The sequence below is a fragment of the Somniosus microcephalus genome, chromosome 3, assembly GCF_052327205.1.
Source record: "Somniosus microcephalus isolate GS21.2 chromosome 3, FLI_Smic_1.0, whole genome shotgun sequence".
In the NCBI taxonomy this organism is placed as follows: Eukaryota; Metazoa; Chordata; class Chondrichthyes; order Squaliformes; family Somniosidae; genus Somniosus; species Somniosus microcephalus.
The window spans coordinates 10,539,903-10,553,637 of record NC_140989.1 but is presented as its reverse complement, the minus strand read 5'-3'; the positions used below and the strand labels follow the sequence as shown (position 1 = coordinate 10,553,637).

General features: G+C 48.9%; 1 protein-coding gene across 1 annotated transcript in view; it reads right to left on the bottom strand.

Moving 5' to 3' along the window:
- The window catches only part of LOC147120843 (uncharacterized), an 11,771-nt gene extending 11,675 nt beyond the window's left edge, over nt 1-96 (bottom strand). The window contains exon 1 of the mRNA XM_085979142.1: nt 1-96. This exon is cut by the window's left edge and continues 387 nt beyond it. The gene's annotated coding sequence lies outside the window, so the exon portion shown is untranslated.
- Nucleotides 97-13,735: the final 13,639 nt, after the last annotated feature.

The following is a 13,735-nucleotide window of genomic DNA, read 5'->3' as shown; positions in this document are numbered from 1 at the left end:
GTTAAGTCCCAGTATTATTTGACCATGAGAGCTGATTAGGACCATGCCCCTGTCTGATTTGTGTCACTCGCTCATCTTCAGAGAACACCTCAAGTAACAGCATGCCTTACAATACTAATATCACACAATTAAAATTAATATTAACAGAACTAATATATGAACAGCAGCAGATGGGCTGAGGCAGGGTGGAGACGGGCGATATTACGGAGGTGGAAGTAGGCGGTCTTGGAGAGGATATGGGGTCGGGAGCTCAGCTCAGGGTCAAGTCGGATGCCGAGATTGCAAACTGTCTGGTTCAGCCTGAGACAGTGGCCAGGGAGGGGGATGGAATCAATGGCTAGGGAAAGGAGTTCGCCGCCGGGGGTCAAAGACAACAGCTTTGGTCCTGTCCTTTATTTAGCTGGAGGAAATTATAGCTCATCCAGAACTGGACAACACAGGGGCAGTGGCGGGATCGAGGGAGGTGGTGGTGAGGTAGAGCTGCGTGTGGTCAGCGTACATGTGGAACCTGACTCTATGTCAGCGGATTGGTATCGCCGAGGAGCAGCAGGTAGATGAGGAAGAGGTAGCAGCCAAGGATAGATCATCATGGTGATAATGGTAGGAAGAGGAGTTGTTGCTGGAGATTCTCTGGCTATGATTGGACAGCTAAGAGTGGAATCAAGGGAGGGTGGTCTCACTGAGCTGGACAACGGAGGAGAGACATTGGAAGAGGACGGTGTCGTCACCGTATCAAAGGATGCAGAGAGGTCAAGAAGGGCCAGGAGGGATAATGAATCATGCTCACAGTCACAGAGGATGTCGTTCATAACTTTGGTTAGAGCCAGCTTGGTGCTGTGGCAGGGGTGGAGCCCTGATTGGAGGGGCTCAAACAGGAAGTTGTTGGGGAGATGGGGACAGATTTGGGAGGGTGACAACACATCCAAGACTTTGGAGAGGAAAGTGTGATTGGGGTGGTAGTTTGCAAGGAAAGATGGGGTCAAGGGTGGTTTTTTTTGAGGAAGGGGGGATGATGATGGTGTTGAAAGGGAGGGGGGGCAAAACTTAAAATTAGGGAACCATTGACAATGTCAAAATCATGGGGGTCAGGGAGAGAAGTTGGGGGTGTCAGCAGCTTAGTGGGAATAGGATCAAGGGAGTAGGAGGTAGGTCGCATGGTTGAGATAAGCCCAGAGCTGGCATAAGGTAAGATAGGAGAGAGAATGGAGAGAGGTGTGGATTCAGGCTAGGCTGGCTGAAGCCTGATAGTTGGTTTGGCTTGGTGAAAAAAGGGAACAAATGGAAGCAACAGAGGCAGCAGAACGATGGTCTGAATCTTAATGGCAAAGATTCATGAGCTCCCCGCACTTGTTATTGGAGGTGATAGTGGGGAGGGGTGGGGAGGGAGAGGGGTGGGGAGGGGTGGGGAGGGGTGGGGTGGGGAGGGGGTGGGGAGGGGTGGGGAGGGAGAGGGGTGGGAGGGGTGGGGAGGGAGAGGGGTGGGGAGGGGTGGGGTGGGGAGGGGTGGGGAGGGAGAGGGGAGGGGTGGGGAGGGGTGGGGAGGGAGAGGGGTGGAGAGGGGTGGGGAGGGGTGGGGAGGGAGAGGGGTGGAGAGGGGTGGGGAGGGAGAGGGGAGGGGTGGGAGGGGTGGGGAGGGAGAGGGGTGGGGAGGGAGTGGGGAGGGGTGGGGAGGGAGAGGAGTGGGGAGGGGTGGGGAGGGGTGGGGAGGGAGAGGGGTGGAGAGGGGTGGGGAGGGGTGGGGAGGGAGAGGGGAGGGTGGGAGGGGTGGGGAGGGAGAGGGGAGGGGGAGGGGTGGGGTGGGGAGGGGAGAGGGGTGGGGAGGGGTGGGGAGGGAGAGGGGTGGGGAGGGGTGGATGGGAGGGAGAGGGGAGGGGTGGGGAGGGAGAGGGGTGGAGAGGGGTGGGGGAGGGGTGGGGAGGGAGAGGGGTGGAGAGGGGTGGGGAGGGGTGGGGAGGGAGAGGGGAGGGGTGGGGAGGGGTGGGGAGGGGTGGGGAGGGAGAGGGGAGGGGTGGGGAGGGGTGGGGAGGGGTGGGGAGGGAGAGGGGTGGGGAGGGGTGGGGAGGGAGAGGGGAGGGGTGGGGAGGGGTGGGGAGGGGGTGTGGAGGGAGAGGGGGGGAGGGGTGGGGAGGGAGAGGGGAGGGGTGGGGAGGGAGAGGGTGTTGAGGAGATGGTTTTTAGTGGAGAAATGAAGTCAGGGATATCTTTGCTCTCAAGATTGATCCGGGAGTAGTGAGTGGTTTTGGCAGAAGCAAGTGAGGCCTGACAGTACTTGATGTGGTGTCAGATCTGTGTTGGATGGCCAAATCAGTTATGCACCAGATACACTCAATTCTACACCCCTTGGACTTGAGAGTGCGGCCCATACTGGGGAAATGACCAGGATGAGAAAGAGTAAAGGTTTTGCTGGGTACGAGTGGAGGAGAGAGTGGTTCAGCAGGTTGAAGGCTCCAGACATACTGTAGAGAATGGAAGGCCAAATGCTGGATGGTTGGGAGGGTGAAAGTGCCGATGCTGTAAGGGATTTGGAGGAAAGTCCATTCCGGGGGGTGAAGGCAGCAGGAAGTGAGGGTGGAAGGGGGTTACGAGGATGTGGGGGTACCAGGAAATAGTCAGACATGGTATGTCAGTGGCCCAAAGCAAGCGAGTAGAGAGGCTGCAGGAGATGGCAAGATCAATGGGGTAGCTGTGGATATGGGTTCAGATGGTTTATATATAGAATAATGGATACCCGGGATAACAACAGAAAATGCTGGAAAAACTCAGCAGGCCAGGCAACATCCGTGGAGAGAAAATAGAGTCGACGTTTCGGGTCTAACCCTTTTTCAAAACTGGAAAGGAAATGAAATAGATTGAAGGGAGGGCTGGGAGAGAACAAAAGAAGTGAAGAGACATTAAGAGGTATTCAAAACGAGACGAGATGGTGGTCGGACTAGTGGAGACAAAAGACGGCTCTAGATTAGGTGTGAAATGTTCTGGCAGAATGAGAGACAGCTGCCATGTGGGAGAGAAAAAAAGCTGGGGGGGGGTGGGGGGGAAAGGGCCAAAACAAAGATGTGGATAAAATATAAGCAAAAATATAATGGGGGCCGAGGTTATGATCTGAAATTGTTGAACTCGATGTTGAGTCCGGAAGGCTGTAAAGTGCCTAATCGGAAGATGAGGTGCTGTTCCTCGAGTTTACGCTGAGCTTCCGTGGAACAATGCAAGAGGCCGAGGACAGTGAGGTCTGAGTGGGAATGGGGCGGTGAATTAAAATGACAGGCGACCGGAAGCTCGGGGTCACCCTTACGGACTGAACGGAGGTGTTCCGCAAAGCGGTCACCCAATCTGCGTTTGGTCTCCCCAATGTAGAGGAGACCACATCATGAGCAGCGAATACAGTATACTAGATTGTGAGAAGTACAAGTAAATCGCTGTTTCACCTGGAAGGGGTGTTTGGGGCCCTGGACAGTGGGAAGGGGGGAGGTATAAGGGCAGGTGTTGCATCTCCTGCACTTGCACGGGAAGGTGCCGGGCGAAGGGGAAGGGGTGCTGGGCATGATAGAGGAGTGGACTAGGGTGTCTCGGAGGGGGCGGTCCCTACGGAATGCTGAAAGGGGAGGGGAGGGGAAGATGCGTTTGGTGGTGGGATCACTTTGGAGGTGGCAGAAATGGCGGAGGATGATCCGTTGAATGTGGAGGCTGGTGGGCTGAAAGGTGAGGACAAGGGGAACCCTATCGTGGTTCCGGGAGGGAGGGAGGGGCAGGGGCGAGGGCAGAAGTGCGGGAGATAGAATGGACACGGTCGAGGGCTGTGTCAACCAAAGTAGAGGGGAATCCTCGGTTGCGGAAAAAGGAAGACATGTCGGAAGCACTGGTGTGGAAGGTGGCATCGTCGGAGCAGATACGGCGGAGACGGAGAAACTGGGAGAATGGAATACAGTCCTTACAGGAGGCGGGTGGGAGGAAGTGGATACCTGGGAGTGAGTTACAGACTGGAATCTAATCGAGTGGTTCAGATAGTTTATATATAGAATAGTGGATACCCGGGAGTGAGTTACAGGCTGGAATCTAATCGAGGGGTTCGGGTGGTTTATATATAGAATAGTGGATACCCGGGAGTGAGTTACAGGCTGGAATCTAATCGAGGGGTTCGGGTGATTTATATATAGAATAATGGATACCCGGGAGTGAGTTACAGGCTGGAGTCTAATCGAGGGGTTCGGGTGATTTATATATAGAAGAATAATGGATACCCGGGAGTGAGTTACAGGCTGGAATCTAATCGAGGGGTTCGGGTGATTTATATATAGAATAATGGATACCCGGGAGTGAGTTACAGGCTGGAATCTAATCGAGGGGTTCGGGTGATTTATATATAGAATAATGGATACCCGGGAGTGAGTTACAGGCTGGAATCTAATCGAGGGGTTCAGGGGTTTATATATAGAATAATGGATACCCGGGAGTGAGTTACAGGCTGGAATCTAATCGAGGGGTTCGGGTGATTTATATATAGAATAATGGATGCCCAGGAGTGAGTTACAGGCTGGAATCTAATCGAGGGGTTCGGGGGTTTATATATATAACAGATACCCGGGAGTGAGTTACAGGCTGGAATCTAATCGAGGGGTTCGGGTGGTTTATATATAGAATAACAGAGACCTGGGAGTGAGTTACAGGCTGGAATCTAATCGAGGGGTTCGGGGGGTTTATATATAGAATAATGGATACCCGGGAGTGAGTTACAGGCTGGAATCTAATCGAGGGGTTCGGGTGGTTTATATATAGAATAATGGATACCTGGGAGTGAGTTACAGGCTGGAATCTAATCGAGGGGTTCGGGTGGTTTATATATAGAATAACAGATACCCGGGAGTGAGTTACAGGCTGGAATCTAATCGAGGGGTTCGGGTGATTTATATATAGAATAATGGATACCCGGGAGTGAGTTACAGGCTGGAATCTAATCGAGGGGTTCGGGTGGTTTATATAGAATAACGGATACCCAGGAGTGAGTTACAGACTGGAATCTAATCGAGGGGTTCGGGTGGTATATATTTAGAATAATGGATACCTGGGAGTGAGTTACAGGCTAGAATCTAATCGAAGGGTTCAGATGGTTTATAGATAGAATAATGGATACCTGGGAGTGAGTTACAGGCTGGAATCTAATCGAGGGGTTCAGATGGTTTATAGATAGAATAATGGATACCCGGGAGTGAGTTACAGGCTGGAATCTAATCGAGGGTTTCGGGTGATTTATATATAGAATAATAATGGATACCCGGGAGTGAGTTACAGGCTGGAGTCTAATCGAGGGGTTCGGGTGGTTTATATATAGAATAATGGATACCTGGGAGTGAGTTACAGGCTGGAATCTAATCGAGGGGTTCGGGTGGTTTATATATAGAATAACAGATACCCGGGAGTGAGTTACAGGCTGGAATCTAATCGAGGGGTTCGGGTGATTTATATATAGAATAATGGATACCCGGGAGTGAGTTACAGGCTGGAATCTAATCGAGGGGTTCGGGTGGTTTATATAGAATAACGGATACCCAGGAGTGAGTTACAGACTGGAATCTAATCGAGGGGTTCGGGTGGTATATATTTAGAATAATGGATACCTGGGAGTGAGTTACAGGCTAGAATCTAATCGAAGGGTTCAGATGGTTTATAGATAGAATAATGGATACCTGGGAGTGAGTTACAGGCTGGAATCTAATCGAGGGGTTCAGATGGTTTATAGATAGAATAATGGATACCCGGGAGTGAGTTACAGGCTGGAATCTAATCGAGGGTTTCGGGTGATTTATATATAGAATAATAATGGATACCCGGGAGTGAGTTACAGGCTGGAATCTAATTGAGGGGTTCGGGGGTTTATATATAGAATAACAGATTCAATTCACTCCACGTGATGTCAAGAAATGGCTGAAGACACTGGATACTGCAAAGGCTATGGGCCCTGACAACATTCTGGCAATAGTACTGAAGACTTGTGCTCCAGAACTAGCTGCGCCCCTAGCCAAACTGTTCCAGTACAGCTACAACACTGGCATCTCCCCGGCAATGTGGAAAATTGCCCAAGTATGTCCTGTCTACAAAAAGCAGGACAAATCCGACCCGGCCAATTACCGTCGCATCAGTCTACTCTCAATCATCAGCAAAGTGATGGAAGGCGTCGTCGACAGTGCTATCAAGCGGCACTTACTCAGCAATAACCTGCTAACTGACGCCCAGTTTGGGTTCCGCCAGGGCCACTCAGCTCCTGACCTCATTGCAGCCTTGGTCCAAACATGGACAAAAGAGCTGAACTCAAGAGGTGAGGTGAGAGTGACTGCCCTTGACATCAAGGCAGCATTTGATCGAGTGTGGCATCAAGGATCCCTAGCAAAACTGAAGTCAATGGGAATCAAGGGGAAAACTCTCCATTGGTTGGAATCATACCTAGCACAAAGGAAGTTGGCTGTGGTTGTTGGAGGTCATTCATCTCAATCACATGACATCACTGCAGGAGTTCCTCAGGGCAGTGTCCTAGGCCCAACCATCTTCAGCTGTTTCAACAATGGCCTTCCCTCCATCATAAGGTCAGAAGTGGGGATGTTCGCTGATGATTGCACACTGTTCAGCACCATTTGAGACTCGTCAGATACTGACGCAGTCCGTGTCCATATGCAGCAAGACCTGGACAATATTCAGACTTGGGCTGACAAGTGGCAAGTAACATTCGCACCACACAAGTGCCAGGCAATGACCATCTCCAACAAGCGAGACTCTAACCATCTCCCCTTGACATTCAATGGCATTACCATCGCTGAATCCCCCACTATCAACATCCTGGGGGTTACCATTGATCAGAAACTGAACTGGACCAGCCATATAAATACTGTGGCTACAAGAGCAGGCCAGAGGCTGGGAATTCTGCGGCGAGTGTCTCACCTCCTGACTCCCCAAAGCCTTTCCACAATCTACAAGGCACAAGTCAGGAGTGTGATGGAATACTCTCCACTTGCCTGGATGAGTGCAGCTCCAACAACACTCAAGAAGCTCGACACCATTCAGGATAAAGCAGCCCGCTTGATTGGCACTCCATCCACCACCTTCAACATTCACTCCCTCCACCACCGGCGCACTGTGGCTGCAGTGTGTACCATCTACAAGATGCATTGCAGCAACTCGCCAAAGCTCCTTCAACAGCACCTTCCAAACACGCGACCTCTACCACTTAGAAGGACAAGGGCAGCAGACGCATGGGAACATCACCACCTACAAGTTCCCCTCCAAGCCACACACCATCCTGACTTGGACCTGCATCGCCGATCCTTCACTGTCGCGGGGCCAAAATCCTGGAACTCCCTTCCTAACAGCATTGTGGGTGTACCTACACCATATGGACTGCAGCGGTTCAAGAAGGCGGCTCACCACCATCTTCTCAAGGGCAATTAGGGATGGGCACTAAATGCAGGCCTAGCCAGCGACGCCCACATCCCATCAATGAATTAAAAAAAAGATACCTGGGAGTGAGTTACAGGCTGGAATCTAATCGAGGGGTTCGGGAGTTTATATATAGAATAATGGATACCCGGGAGTGAGTTACAGGCTGGAATCTAATCGAGGGGTTCGGGGGGTTTATATATAGAATAACAGATACCCGGGAGAGAGTTACAGGCTGGAGTCTAATCGAGGGTTTCGGGTGATTTATATATAGAATAATGGATACCCGGGAGTGAGTTACAGGCTGGAATCTAATCGAGGGGTTCGGGGGTTTATATATAGAATAATGGATACCCAGGAGTGAGTTACAGGCTGGAATCTAATCAAGGGGTTTGGGGGTTTATATATAGAATAATGGATACCCGGGAGTGAGTTACAGGCTGGAATCTAATCGAGGGGTTCAGATGGTTTATAGATAGAATAATGGATACCCGGGAGTGAGTTACAGGCTGGAATCTAATCGAGGGCTTCGGGGGGGTTTATATATAGAATAATGGATACCTGGGAGTGAGTTACAGGCTGGAATCTAATCGAGGGTTTCGGGTGATTTATATATAGAATAACAGATACCTGGGAGTGAGTTACAGGCTGGAATCTAATCGAGGGGTTCAGGGGTTTATATATAGAATAACAGATACCTGGGAGTGAGTTACAGGCTGGAATCTAATCGAGGGGTTCGGGGGTTTATATATAGAATAATAATGGATACCCGGGAGTGAGTTACAGGCTGGAATCTAATCGAGGGGTTCGGGGGTTTATATATAGAATAATGGATACCCGGGAGTGAGTTACAGGCTGGAATCTAATTGAGGGTTTCGGGTGATTTATATATAGAATAATAATGGATACCCGGGAGTGAGTTACAGACTGGAATCTAATCGAGGGGTTTGGGTGGTTTATATATAGAATAATGGATACCTGGGAGTGAGTTACATGCTGGAATCTAATCGAGGGGTTCAGGTGGTTTATATATAGAATAACAGATACCCGGGAGTGAGTTACAGGCTGGAGTCTAATCGAGGGGTTCAGGTGATTTATATGTGTGTCAGCCAGTGGCTCAGTTGTGGGTTCAAGTCCCACTCCAGAGACTTGAGCACACAAATCTAGGCTGACAGTCCAGTGCTGTACTGAGGGCGTGCTGCTCTGTCGAAGGTGCCATCTTCCGGATGAGACTTTAAACCGAGGCCCCGACTGTTCTCTCAGGTGGATGTAAATAATTCTAAGGCACAATTTCGAAGCAGAGCAGGGGAGTTCTCCCCGGTGTCCTGGGGCCAATATTTATCCCTCAACCAACATCACTAAAACAAATTATCTGGTCATTCTCACATTGCTGTTTGTGGGAGCTTGCTGTGCACAAATTGGCTGCTGCATTTCCCACATTACAACAGTGACTACACTTTAAAAGTACTTTTACTGGCTGTAAAGTGCTTTGGACATCAGGTGGTTGTGAAAGGTGCTATATAAATGCAAGTCTTTCTTTCTTATATATAGAATAACTGATACCCGGGAGTGGGTTACAGGCTGGAGTCTAATTGAGAGATTCGGGGGGTTTATATATAGAATAACTGATACCCGGGATTGAGTTACAGGCTGGAATCTAATCGAGGGGATTCAGGGGGTTTATATATAGAATAACAGATACCCGGGAGTGAGTTACAGGCTGGAGTCTAATCGAGGGGTTCTGGTGGTTTATATATAGAATAATGGATACCTGGGAGTGAGTTACAGGCTGGAATCTAATCGAGGGGTTCGGGTGGTTTATATATAGAATAATAATGGATACCCGGGAGTGAGTTACAGGCTGGAATCTAATCGAGGGGTTCAGATGATTTATATATAGAATAACAGATACCCGGGAGTGAGTTACAGGCTGGAATCTAATCGAGGGGTTCGGGTGGTTTATATATAGAATAACAGATACCCCGGAGTGAGTTACAGGCTGGAGTCTAATCGAGGGGTTCGGGTGGTTTATATCAGCTGTACCATCTGGCTTACCGTAACTTTGTTCCTTGATATCATTAAGCCACATGGTCTGTCCCTATCCTCTGGGTGTCTCTCCTCCACTTCCACCCCTAATCAGCTGTCTCAGTGATTCATTCACAGTCCCCCATCTTTCCCTGGGCTACTTGTATCGTGCCAATTTAAACAGGGTTGTGCCCATTGTAGGGGGTGGTGTTTGGGGTCAGCTTCACCTCTGACTTATGAGCGGTTTGAATCGCTCCCACTCCCTTGGTTCTAGACCTTGGACTTATTTGGGGGTTGTGATAAAAGTACAGCAGACAACTAGTTTTGGTGCAAGAACTTTGAATTTTATTTGAGAAAAAGAAAATACAACACAATAATAACACTCTAATAAAATGAGGAAACACTTCAACATACACGAGGGAAAATTACAGTAGACAAATATCTCGCCGCTCCCAATCCCACCTTACTAGCTAAGTTAGGCTCTAAAAGGACCAGGGATAATGCTCACCAAATGACTCCTTGACAGTTGAGCTGGTTCGTGATTTTGGGGTTCGCTAGTTGTGTCGGTTGGGGCCTGCCATACCCCAGACGCGGTAGAGGACTTCACCTGCGTATCTGGTCAGTCTTCGCGAGTCCACAGATGCGGTAGGATGCGTATTGGATCTATCAGGTGAGTACCCAATTTTCTTTGGTTAGAAATAGGGCTTAGAGTCTTTTTGAATAAAATCTTACCCGGGGGTAAGTCAGGATAGTTTGTAGAGTGGAAAAAACTTGCGGATTTTCGGTTTCTTCCAAGTTGGTTTTCCGTTGGTCGCGGTGGCCCAATATTACCCGGTTGGCTGAGGGTAATATTCGGTTGGTTGTTTCGTGGGGCCCTTGGTGCCGCGAGGTGTCCGATGGTGTGTTACTTCTTCGAGAGAGAACTGCTTCGAGATTCTTGCTCCTTGATCTTGATGTTACTCGATGATGGATCTTGAACTGCTTTCTTCAACTTGTACTTGGAACTGTTTCAACTGTTTGAACCATTTTACTTCTTGAACAGGCCTCCAATTATACTAATCGAGGCCTGCTAATCTGCACGCCAAATCAGTTTCGGTTTATTGTTAGATTTTGGCGGGCTCGTTAACATTGAGTTGTTTAATTTGTTCAAGCGGTTTCGGGATGGCTCCCTGAGCTGTTGAAGTTGTTTAAAAATGTGAGAAGTGGTTTCGGGATGGTTTCCTGAGCTGTTGAGCTTATTTAATTGTAGTGAAACATCCTCGGTGTTTGAGTTTCCTGTGGGGTCTGAGATTCTTTGTAGGTTGGCGAAGCGATTTGTTTTATGCATGTTTTTGGATGGGTCCTGTGAGGCCGTTCTTCCATGGGTCTATTGTTAGCATGTAAATTTCTTGATAGGGGCTAAGTGACGTTTATAGTTCCCCCAGACAGTTTGACTATCTTGAATACTCAAACTGTCTACTGCAGAGTATAGATCCCAAATTCTGTAACAGCCTTTTTCTTTACAAGCCCGAACATGTCCAAAGTCATTTTTAATAGGGTTTTCCTTCGTTTTGGAGATGTTAACTTTGAGAATCCTACGCCATATGGCATACGTATTTATGGACTTCCTGTCACTCACGGGTATTAGAGGTCACTATTTTATGAGGATGGCATTCAACCTGCTGTGAAGGTGATGATGTGTGCAACGTGTCCCCTGTAACTTTAAGGCACAAGGTGTGATTGCTGCAAACATTCAGGTCAGCTAGAAACATAGAAAAATAGGAGCAGGAGTAGGCCATTTGGCCCTTCGAGCCTGCTCCACCATTCAATATGATCATGGCTGATCCTCTATCTCAATACCATATTCCCGCTCTCTCCCCATACCCCTTGATGCCTTTTGTGTCTAGAAATCTATCTATCTCCTTCTTAAATATATTCAGTGACTTGGCCTCCACAGCCTTCTGTGGTCGAGAATTCCACAGGTTCACCACCCTTTGAGTGAAGAAATTTCTCATCTCAGTCCTAAATATCCTACCCCATATCCTGAGACTGTGACTCCTCGTTCTAGACCCCCCCCCCCCAGCCAGGGGAAACATCCTCCCTGCATCCAGTCTGTCTAGCCCTGTCAGAATTTTATACGTTTCAATGAGATCCCCTCTCATTCTTCTAAACTCTAGTGAATACAGGCCTAGTCGACCCAATCTCTCCTCATACGACAGTCCTGCCATCCCAGGAATCAGTCTGGTGAACCTTCGCTGCACTCCCTCTATGGCAAGTACTGTATATCCTTTCTTAGGTAAGGAGACCAAAACTGCACACAGTACTCCAGGTGTGGTCTCACCAAGGCCCAGTATAACTGTAGTAAGCCATCCTTGCGCCCATACTCAAATCCTCTTGCAATGAAAGCCAACATACCATTTGCCTAATTGCTTGCTGCACCTGCATGTTTGCTTTCAGTGACTGGTGTACAAGGACACTCAGGTCCCTCTGTACATCAACATTTCCTAATCTATCACCATTTAAATAAACTCTGCCTTTCTGTTTTTCCTACCGAAGTGGATAACTTCACATTTATCCATGTTATACTGCATCTGCCATATATTTGCCCACTCACTCAACTTGTCTAAATCGCCTTGAAGCCTCTTTGCATCCTCCTCACAACTCACAGTCCCACCTAGTTTTGTGTCATCAGCAAACTTGGAAATATTACATTTGGTTCCCTCATCCAAATCATTGATATATATTGTGAATAGCTAATAATAATAATCAACTTTATTGTCATTGTTAGTGCACAAGTGCAGTACAACGAAATGTAGGCTTGCGGCTCCCGAGAGTGTACATTTAGATTAAGACATTTAAACATTCAACATTCATTTGGCTTGTAATACATTAACATAAACATAACCATAATAAAGTGCATTGGCAGATGTGCAGGCTTTAGAGTTTATTTGTGGAGTTCAGTAGGATGACAGCCCTGGGAAAGAAGCTGTTCCTAAATCTGGTCGTTCGGGTGCGAATGCATCTGTAGCGTCTCCCAGATGGCAGGAGGGCGAACAGACTGTGGCTGGGGTGGGTAGGGTCTTTGATGATGGTCCGTGACCTCCGTAAACAGCGTTTCTGGTATATGTGCGCTATGGTCGGTAGCCGGGTGCCAGTAATGCGTTGGGCAGTTTTGACTACCCGCTACAGGGCTTTCCAGTCATAGTAGCTACAGCTGCCATACCATACTGTGATACAGTTCGTCAGGATGCTCTCTATTGTGCAGCGGTAAAAGTTAGAGAGGATCAGGGGTGACAGGTTACATCCCTTCAGCCTCCTTAGGAAATATAGGCGTTGCTGGGCCTTCTTCACCAGAGAGGAGGTATTGAGGGACCAGGAGAGGTCTTCCGTGATGTGGACTCCGAGGAACTTAAAGCTTTCCACCACAGCCCCATGGATGTGGATGGGGGTGTGACTTCCGCCTTTAGACTTCCTGAAGTCCACAATGATTTCTTTGGTTTTCTTGATGTTAAGGGCCAGGTTGTTATCGGCGCACCACTTCACGAGATGCTGGACCTCCTCCCTGTAGGCTGACTCATCGTTGTTGGTGATCTGGCCTACTACCGTGGTATCATCCGCAAACTTGATGATGGTGTTGGAACCATGAACAGCCACACAGTCGTGGGTGAAGAGGGAGTAGAGGAGGGGGCTCAGCACACATCCTTGTGGGGCCCCCGTGTTCAGGGTCAAGGTGGGGGGAGGTGTGGTTACCTAATTTGACAGACTGGGGTCTGTTTGTTAGGAAGTCCAGGGTCCAGTTGCAGAGGGAAGTGTTCAGGCCAAGAGTGTGGAGTTTGGTGGCCAGCTTGTTGGGGACGATAGTGTTGAATGCTGAGCTGTAGTCTATGAACAGCATTCTGATGTAGGTCTCTTTACCATCTAAGTGATTCAGTGCAGAGTGTAGAGCAGTTGTGATTGCATCCTCCGTTGATCTGTTTGCACGATAGGCAAACTGGTGTTGGTCAAGAGAAGCGGGAACACTGGCTTTGATGTGAGCCAGGACCAGTCTCTCAAAACACTTCATTATGATGGCCCAAGCACTGATCCCTGCAATACCCCACTAGTCACCGCCTGCCACCCTGAAAAAGACTCATTTATTCCTACTCTCTGTTTCCTGTCTGTTAACCAATTTTCAATCCATGCTAGAGGACAATTGCTATGAGGCACAGCCTGTGGACAGATGAGGTGGTCAGATTTCTCTGTAGATTGGGGATGCCTGGAGAGTGAGCGTGGTGTCTGCCAGTGCCTGTAAGGCCTTCCACGACTGGAGTGT